Below are 10,159 nucleotides of genomic sequence, written 5' to 3' on the forward strand. Positions count from 1 at the left end.
AAGTTGGAGATGGCTCCAGATGGACCAGGTGAATCCCAAATGCACACATTAACTAATTTTGTAATATAGTGCCCCACTTCAGTGAGTTCAATTGCTTCCTCTGTTCCCCACCCAATAATCTTAGCTAAGTATAGAGTGAATGACAAGGTTGTTGGGGGTGGTACCACAGATCAAACCCAGTCCAGCACTATTGTAAGGTTCATGGACCTCCTGTTGGTTTCCTTCTCCTTTTTGCTCAACCTTGGCCATGGCAGCAGAGGGAGGGCTAATGGCAGTTGTGAGTTGTACTGAAACCAAGGAGTAGTGCCACTCATCTCACTGATTTTTGAGGTGGGGAGCCATTGGTAAGATTGGTGTCTGTCTGTTACTAAGGCTTTGCCCCAAGTAGCCAAATGACTACAGCTTTTTGACTCTTTTTTCTATTGTTATGTAAATAATGGTGTGACTAGACTTTAGTGAGAAGGCCATTGACAAAGAAAGTAATTGGAAACATCTTGGTTATACTATATATCATGTCTAATCATATTTATCGTAGCCAGTTAATAAGATAATTTATAAGGCTCAAATAAACTTACATAATTTCATTTGACCAGTTCTCAGCAATGATAAAAATATAACCAAATTTTCAGCGATCATATGACTATTTTTGTATGTGTGAAGGAGACTTTAAGTGTTTTGCTATATGTGAAATGGCAATTTCTGATGTGCAAAAGCAGCTTTTAGAAAGATAGCAATAGATATGTCAAGATAAAAATGGAGATGCTTGCCCATGCAGGAAAATGTCATATGTAGCCAGATTGGCTTGTAAATGCAAAAGTTTCTTGTGATTCTCTTCTTTTGATTCTCTGCAACATGTTTTTCCCCCTGTGTTATAAGAAAACAGAGACGTAGCTCCCCAGTTGTGACATGCCTACTATGAGGACTGTTTTCTTTGAAAATAATTTCAGTTAACTTATGCTTTTGGGACTAAGTCAAATACCTGAGAGATTCTTTAGAAGCAAGATGGCTGAGACATTTTATATTTTTTGAGTTGGTTCTATACAACATATATGTTCCCCAAAAGCTATTTTAAACTATGTATTTGTAAATCTAATCTGTGTAGTAAAGGATTTGTTATTTAAAGGAACACCCAAGCAAGTATCCAGAGCAAAATTATCTTGCACTCTAATTACCTCTTAATTTATCTATTTTATAATTCTTTTCTTAAAAGTAGGACATGCCTACTTTGTCTTTCAGAACAAATCATGTATTTGAAAATACTAGCTTTTTATTTATTAATGTATAAAGTGCACAGATCATAACTGTACATTTTGATGGGTTTTGACAAATATATCCACCTGTGTGACCAACATCCCAATGAAGATATAGAACATTTCTATGGCTTATAAAATTTCCTTATCTGTCTTTTTTTATTACTATAGTGTAGTGTAACCTATTCTCTTTATTTTTATTGATTGATTTTAGAGAATGAAAGAGAGAGAGAGAGAGAGAGAGAGAGAGAGAGAGAGAGAGAGAGAGAGAGAGAGAAGAGAGAAAGAGAGAGAAACATTGATTTGTTATTTGTATCTGTATGATGCTCTAACCAACTGAGCTACCTGACCAGGACCTATTCTTGAACTTTCTATAAATGGATTACTCTCTTGTGTCTGGATTCTTTTGCTCAACAAACTGTTTTTGAGATAGTTAGATTCATTGATGTTGTTATGGGTATCAGTAGTTTATTCTTCTTTATTGTTCTCTCCAGCACTCCATTTTATGATTATACCACAATTTGTTTAACCATTCTCCTGTTGATGGATATTTTAGTTCCCAGTTTTTAGTTATTATGAATAAAGTTGCTGTGCACATTCTTATAAAAGTCTTTGTGTGAACATATTTTCACTTGTCCTGAATTAATTCCTAGGAGTAGAATTATTGGGTCATAAAGTAGGGATATGTATAATTTATTAAAAGCCCAAAAGTGGTTTTCCAAAGTGGTTGCTGCATTTTTCTCTTCCACCAGTAATATGGAAGTTCTAATTGTTTAACATCCTTGCCAATATTTATATTGTGTTTTTAAATTTTAGTCATTTGAATGTCATGTAATAGTATCTTATCGTGATTCTGATTTGAATTTCCCTGATGACTAATGATATTTAGTAATTTTTCATGTGCTTCTTGGCCATTGGGGTGTCTTGTTTCCTTACCTTTTTAGTGTATTTTCAAGTTTGCCTATATGAAAAATTGGGTTATTTCTATTGTTGATTTGTGGTTGTTCTTCATATATTCTAGACATAAGTCCTTTACCAGTTGCATGGGTCACATATTTTCTCAGTTTCTGGATTATTTATTCATCTTCTTAATGTGTTTTAATGCATAAAAGTAGTTCAGACTTTTCTCTTCATTATAGAAATACATTTTCCCTAGTACCATTTATCAAAAAGACATTTTCTCCTTTACAATTGCATTGCCACTTTTGTCAACATTCAGTTTTTGTTGTTGTTTTGTTTTGTTTTTTTTATCTAGTATGGATCTATTTTTGGATTCTTCTATTCCACTAATGTGTTTGAATATCTGGACACTATTATACCATCTTAGTTACTGTAGGTTATAATAAACCTTGGAATCAGATGGTATATGTACTTTAATTTTGTTTTTCTTTTTAAAGAATGTTTTGATTATTTTCAACACTTTTATTTTCATAGAAATTTTTAGAAATAGCATGTTAATTTCACCTTAAAAAAAAACTGTGGGGTTTTGCATGTGATTACTTTAAATCCATAAATAAATTTTTGGGAAAATTGCCATATTAACAAAATTGAGTGTTCCCATACATGAACATTATATGTTTCTTCATTTACTTAGGTTTTAAATTCTCTCAGCAATTTTCTATAGTTGTCATTATAAAAGTGTTCCACATTTTTTGTAAAATTTGTTTCTAAATAATTTATTTTTTTAAAATATATTTTTATTGAGCGGGTAGCGGCGGTGCGTTGGCGGCCGCTATAGGCCAGGTGCGTTCACGTCTGGGTGCGGGGTGAACCGCTGCCCAGCCCGGTTCCTGCAGACAGTCAGCCTTCACCGGCAAGGTGGACGCCTACCCACCGGGAAAACTCCTTGTAAAAGCCATGTGGTAGCCCCGGCCGGGTGGCTCAGAGGATTGAGGGTCGGCCTGCGGACCTCAGGGTCCCGAGTTCGATTCCGGTCCAGGGCACATGCCCGGGTTGGGGGTTCGATCCCCAGTGGGGAGCGTGCAGAAGGTAGCCTATTAATGATCCTCTCTCACTGATGTTTCTATCTTTCTCTCTCCCTTCCTCTCTGAAGTCAATAAAAAGGTATTTTTTTAAAAAGTCAAAAAAATAAAATAAAATATATTTTTATTGATTTCAGAGAGGAAGGGAAAGGGAGAGAGAGATAGAAACATTAATGGTGAGAGAGAATCATTGATTGGCTGCCTCCTGCATGTCCTCCACTGGGGATAAAGCCCACAACCCGGGCATGTGCCTTGACCAGGAATTGAACCATGACCTCTTGGTTCATAGGTCAACGCCATGCCGCCTGGGTGAGTTTATCACTTTTTAAAAATCTTTTCAAAGATCTAGTTTTTGTATCTTTTGCCTGTTTGTCATTTCATTGTTATTCATTCTTTTATGATTTCTTCTAATTGATTTGAGTTTCATTAGCTGGTCTTTTTCTAGATTCTTTATGTAGACGCTTAGATCATTATTTTTAAATATTTCTTCTTTTCTAATATAATCAACCAAAGCTAGAAATTGTCCCCTAAGCGCAATTTTAGCACGTCCCACAATTTTTGACTTCATTATCTTTTGCTTGAGATATTTTCTAATTTATATTTAATTGTTTCTTTGACTTATGGGTTATATAGAAGTAGGTTTGTTGATTTCCAAATATTGGAGTTCTTTCTATATCTATTGGGAGCTAATTTGTAATTTAATTTGTTGTAGTCAGAGAAATGTTCTTTGTAATTAACTTCTTTGAAATTTTTGAGATTTGATTTATGCCATATCATTTGGGCCTTCTAGATATTGCTCCATCTGCATTAGAATAGAAGTGTTTTATACATAGATCAAGTTGATTATTCAATGTAACACAAACCTGATGTTAGTTTTGGTCAAATCTTTAATATCCTTATTGATTTTCTTTATTTGATACATTAATATAAGTGTGAATAAAGAAGGTATACGCCAACTCTAAGGTATAACCCAAGTCTGTCTGTATATTTGTCTTTTTCCCTTCAGTTCTGTCAGGTTTTTGCTTCATGTATTTTGAAGCTCTATTATTAGGTGCACACATTTAAGAATGCCATTTGTTCTTAATGAATGGACCCCTATATGATTATGGAGTGCCTTTTTTTAAAAGGTATTTTTTATTATTTTGTGTTTGTTTGTTTGTTTTTAGAGGGTGAGGAAGGGAGAGGGAGAGAGAAACATCCATGTGAGAGCAACCCTACCAGGGATTAAACCTGCAGCCGGGGCATGTGCCCTGACCTGGAATCAAACTGGCAAACTTTCCATGCATGGGACAATGCCCAACCAACTGAGTCACAATGGCCAGGGCTGGAGTGCCTTTTAAAAAAATCTCTGGTAGTATTCTTTATCTTGAAGTCTACTTTGTCTGGTATTAGTTTAACTAGTAAGAAAATGATAGACTTTAAAGTGTTTTATCTTCATTTTTCTCATCTGCCCACCTGCTATCCCTCCTGCTGTCCTTTGCCAGGCAGTGTTATTACATTGGTGGGGTACAGATGGTATCAGGTACTACTGGTCATGGCAGTTTCTTCAAACTGGGCAGACTTGAGACCCATGAGGGCAGTAGCACAAGTAGTTTGTCGGTTTCAGGCAAAATGAATGGATGACTTGGCTTTACCTACCTTCAGAAATGTTTCCAATCTTTGCTTCCACCAAGTTAGTAGAGGTATTTTTTTTTCCTGAGATTAAAACTGAACATGTATTTTCAGGTGGTGTCAGTTTGCTGAGAATTATGGAGTCTGTTTTTCTTTAACTGTCTTTATTTTCTATTATTTTTACATAGTAGAAGAATTCTATGGCATTTTGATTTGAAAAGTTTAAAATTCACTGAAGTGAAAGTTCAGTCTGAGAGTCAGGCAAATGGTAGGTTTTTTTTTGTTTTTTTGTTTCAAATTCCAAATGTATGACTTAAGGTAAGTCATAAAATCTCTCTCAGAAGAATAAAGAACAGTGATGTTTATCCTAATCCATTCAACCCATGGAATTTTATAATTAGACATGATGTTAGAGAGTATCTGCTTCTACCTGATAATTTTATGGATAAGGAGATTGAGGCTTTGAGAGGCTAAATGATTTGCCTAAAGACATTCCGCTTCTTTATAGCAAAGATGGAATTTGAGCCCTGGATTCTTGTTATTAATCTAATGGGATTCTTTACTCAAGTATGGCAAATTTAGAGAGCATTTAGAAAGACTCCCAAGATTCCAATATAATGAGTCAATACAAATCTTTACTAATATAAGATGTTAAATTATTTAAAATTTTAAAAATAGTGTTACATGAATTTCAAATAGCAGTTTATCTTCTACTAGAGGCCCAGTGCACAAAAATTTGTGCACTCGGGCGGGGGGGGGTCCCTAAGCCCAGCTTGTGCCCTCTCACAGTCTGGGACCCCTCAGGGGATGTCCACCTGCTGGCTTAGGCCAACTCCCCGGTGGATCGGGCCTAAGCTGGCAGTCAGACATCCCTCTGGCAGCCCGGGAGCCCTCGGGGGATGTCCACTTGCCAGCGGGGAGCAGGCCTAAGCTGCAGTCGAACATGCTTAGTGCTGCTGAGGAGGCGGGAGAGGCTCCTACCACCACCACTGTGCTGGCAGCCATCAGCCTGGCTTGTGGCTGAGCAGAGCTCCCCCTGTGGGAGCACACTGACCACCAGATGGCATCTCCTGCATTGAGTGTCTGCCCCCTGGTGGTCAGTGTGTGTCATAGTGACCAGTCATTCCCAGTCATTCTGCTGTTATGGTCAATTTGCATATTACCCTTTTATTATATTGGATAGCTTATTTTAAATTTGAGCAAATATATCAGAAGAGCCCCATAAATCCTTGTCAAGTACCAAATAATCTGATTTGAAGAAGATATCATTATCCTCTTTATTACTTACATAATAATATCAACTTGTCCAGCTCTCAAAGATTACAAATGTATCATTATGCTGTAGGCAGTAGCATAGGAACAATAGGATGATAGGCCATGTATGGAATGTCACCAGGGCAGAAATCCTGGGGTGCCTAGCAACGGGCAAAACTAGGAAGCAAGTGTTGTAGGGTGGGACCTTGCCCCCAGGGTGACTTTTCCTCTCCTAGCATATCCCTAGATCTCTTGACCTTTTATATTGCTGGTCATGTGATTTGAACCCTCCCTTGATCTTTCCTCCTCTAGCATGTTGCTAGTCATGTGGTAGACCCTTCAAGGAGGAACAAGGGGGCCAGAAAATAGAGCAATCAGTAGAGGCCAAGACCCCTGGAAAGCTGATGAATATTCAATTGAGATCGTCCCCCGAGACTCCCCCCATAAAATCCCCACCTTTAAAAATCCTCAAGATGAAGAACCCAGTGTGCTCTTGCTCCCTCTCTCTCCCTCCTTCCCTGGCAAGGCTGGTGCCTTTCCCCTTCTCCTTCTCCTAGATGTGTTTTCTTTGCCTTTCTTTCTCCAGAGCTCCAAGGGCCCTTCTTTGCCTCTGTAACTTATTTCCCAAGTCCACGAAGCCCAGCTGGCTCACTTCTTCTACCTTTGTGACTTTCTAAATAAACTTTCTCCTTCAATATGGGTTCCTTGGCTCTGGACTCTTTCTTTGCCAAATTCAAGTACCAAGGTTGCTGAACCAAGGTCCAATCTCCAGTAACGTCTAGTGCTGTTTCACAGCTAACAATTGGATCCTCACAAACAGCACTATAAAAATAACATATGCCAAGAACTCCTCTAAGTGCTTTATATCTGCTAACTTTATTCATACAACAACAGCCTTATTTTTGCCCTCATTTTATAAATGCACAAATAATTAATTTGCTCAAGGTCACACAGCCTTGAGGCAGAGTTGGGAATGAACCTAGAATGGATATCATTTGCACTTTGTCACAGAGTTTCTTAGGGAGGCAGAGCAAAGATACAGATTGCTTTATCCTTTTTTCATGACTGTGTCTCTTGCCCGTCTATCCCCACCTCCCACCTGGTGCTTCTATTTACATAGAACAGTTTACCCAAGTACCTATTCCAAGGCCATATGACGCATTATACAACTTGGCACTGGCCAGGTCTAAGGTACTAGAGCAGGGGTCCTCAAACTTTTTAAACAGGGGGCCAGTTCACTGTCCCTCAGACCGTTGGAGGGCCGGACTATAGTTAAAAAAAAACAACTATGAACAAATTCCTATGCACACTGCACATATCTTATTTTGAAGTAAAAAAACAAAACGGGAACAAATACAATATTTGTATTTGCATGTGGCCCGCGGGCCGTAGTTTGAGGACCCTTGCACTAGAGGAAATGTTTCTCAAGGTGTTAAGAAAAATCATGATAATTTTTCTTATAACTAAAATGAAATGAAACCTTTAGTTTTTTAAATTATATTTGAGTCTTAAAATTACAGCAGTTAAACCCTTAGACAATGTATCTATCTTGTTTTCTATTTCACCTTTATTACAAATGGGTATTTTCTCTATTACATTATTCAATTTGCCATTATTTATTTTGTATAATTTTATAGAATTATTTTTCTATATGCTCAAAAGAAAATCAAGAGACTGAGAAGACAAGCTACAGACTGAAAGTAACTTTTTTCTTTTTTAATTTCAGAGGAAACATTTTTGCCTTTATTTAGCAACATTTTCTTTTTTTACAATTTTTTTAAAAAATTTTTTAAAGAGAGAAGAATGGAAAGGGAGAGAGAAACATTGTTTTGAGAGCAAAACAATCACTCGGGGATCTAGACCCCAACCCCAGGCAGCTGACCCTACTGGGTATTGAACTGGCAACATGCACAGGAGGAAGCCCAATCAATTGAGCCACACCAGCCAGGACTATTTGGGGACATTTTCCAGTGGGGCACCAAGTGATTCCCAAACATGAATGCTCAAGTTTCCCAACCTTTTGGGGGGAAACAAAAGGGGCATTGATCTGCTCTTTGTTTCCACTTCCATCCTGATCCCTTTCACATCTCCCCCATCAAAGAGTTAAAAGAAAGTTTCCACATTAGTGATTAAAAAATTGTCTGCAAGCTTCTAAGAGATTCCTCACTTGGTTAATGCACTTACTTTCTAGAACAAGATCAAGTTCTTTGCAATTATTTCATGGTAATTAATCTAGTGCCTAAATGATAATCCTATAATTAGAAGCAATTAAAATCCTGCCCAAGAATGATCTACTCAGTCGGTGTCAATATGCTCATGGGGTAATCTTTTTTTTTTTTAATTGATTTTCGAGAGAGAGAGGAAGAGAGAGAGGGAGAGAAACATCGATGGTCCTCACACTGGGGATCAAGTCCACAACCCAGGCATGTGCCCAGACTGGGAATCAAACGACCTCTTGATGCATGAGACAGCGCTCAACCAATTGAGCCACACGTCCAGGGCACTCATGGGAGAATCTTGAAAGAAGCTCCAGAAATCATTTGTTTCTCCCCTTCCCAGAGATGCAGGCATTCAGAGTCCATCTTAAGAATGGCAGGAGTCCCTCAAATCAAAGTGGAGGGACGACTGAGGCCCCTGGAAAGAATCCAGGGGCTTGAGATCATCTTAAGCAGGAGAAAGAGAAGCCATGTCACCTTGAGCCTGGATACCTGTGACCCTGAGCTTTTCACCCGTGACCTCAGCTTCTGGTAGAGCTGCTCCTCTTCTTAGTGTGGTCCACCCCACAGTGGCTGGGGACCTTCGTCTCGCATCGCCTGTGCACATTCATAGAGCAGGCCTCACATTTCATCCCTTGACGGATAAGGCCGTACAGCAGCGACCCACAGTGCTGACAGAAGGTGGGCCTTCGGTAACTGTGGACTTTAAACTTGTGCTTGTTCTTGGGGTCAGCGGTGTCGGGCCCCTGGCCTGCGCCCCGACAAGGAAGAGCAACAAGTTCATGGCACCTCTTGTGAACCACAAAGCGGCACAGCTGGCACTGGTAGCCTTGTTTTCCAAACCCCCAGATGAAGCCGGCGCAGTGGCTGCAGAAGGTGGGCTGCTTGAAGAAGTGGGCGGCGAATTTGTGGTCCTTCACCTCGTGCACTTTCTTCACCGTCCCTTGGCGGGCGAGGCTGCTGGCGGCGGTCTGGGCCTGGGACTCGGACGCCATGGTCCCTCTTGTCTAGGCCAACCTCTAGGCTCAGCCGGGGAGCAGCAGCCGGGAGGGCGGGCGGGAGGGCAGGGGCGCCAGTGGGAGGCGGCAGTCCCTGCGAGAAGTCAAGGAGGCGCCGCCGCGGAGAGTCGGGCCAGACTGGTGAAGAGTGGGAGCTGGAAAGGCTGGCAACGCTGGCAGACCCCACGCTCTCTGAAGGCCCAGCCCGGGCGCTTGCACTTTCAGGACAGCGGGCCCCAGCGGCACCGCCCACCGCGCCAGCCCGGAGTGCGAGTGCGCGGGCGGGAAGGGGCGGGAGGGCGCGGGCGGGGGCGACTGGCTGGCAGGAGTGCGCGGGCGGGAAGGGGCGGGAGGGCACCGTGGCAGGGCCCGCCGCCCCCGCGGCGGACGGGGGCGAGGGTGCGGACGGGGGCGAAGGACGCGGACCGGGGGCGAGTGCGCGGGCGGGAAGGGGCGGGAGGGCACCGGCGGGGGCGAGTGCGCGGGCGGGAAGGGGCAGGGGCGGGAGGGCACCGGCGGGGGCGAGTGCGCGGGCGAGTCGGGCAGGGGCGCGCCTGCTGTGGGAGCCGGGATCTTCTTGTTTGGGGGGCAGCCCAGAAACCGGAGGCGGCGGAAGCGGCCCGGGCAGCGCCGGCCGAAATTGGGAGCGAAGATGGGCATCAGACGGGCGGGACCGTTCTCTGCCGCCGCCTTTTTCTTCGCTTTTCTTTTCCTCCCCTTCCCCCGCCCGCCTCTGCATCTCCTTCCTCTGCTTCAGCTCCTCTCGCCATGCCGCTCCCCTCCTGTCTTCCTCCTTCCACTCCGCTGGCTCTCTGCAGCTCCTCTTTCTCCTCCTCGCTTCTCTCGGG

The 10,159-nt window shown here is 42.0% G+C and overlaps 1 pseudogene; it reads right to left on the reverse strand.

Annotated features, from left to right (window-relative positions):
- Window positions 1-7,866: 7,866 nt before the first annotated feature.
- LOC111826269 lies at window positions 7,867-9,529 on the reverse strand (annotated as a pseudogene).
- Window positions 9,530-10,159: the final 630 nt, after the last annotated feature.

This window comes from Myotis lucifugus, unplaced genomic scaffold (assembly GCF_000147115.1).
Source record: "Myotis lucifugus unplaced genomic scaffold, Myoluc2.0 scaffold_65, whole genome shotgun sequence".
Taxonomy (NCBI): domain Eukaryota; kingdom Metazoa; phylum Chordata; class Mammalia; order Chiroptera; family Vespertilionidae; genus Myotis; species Myotis lucifugus.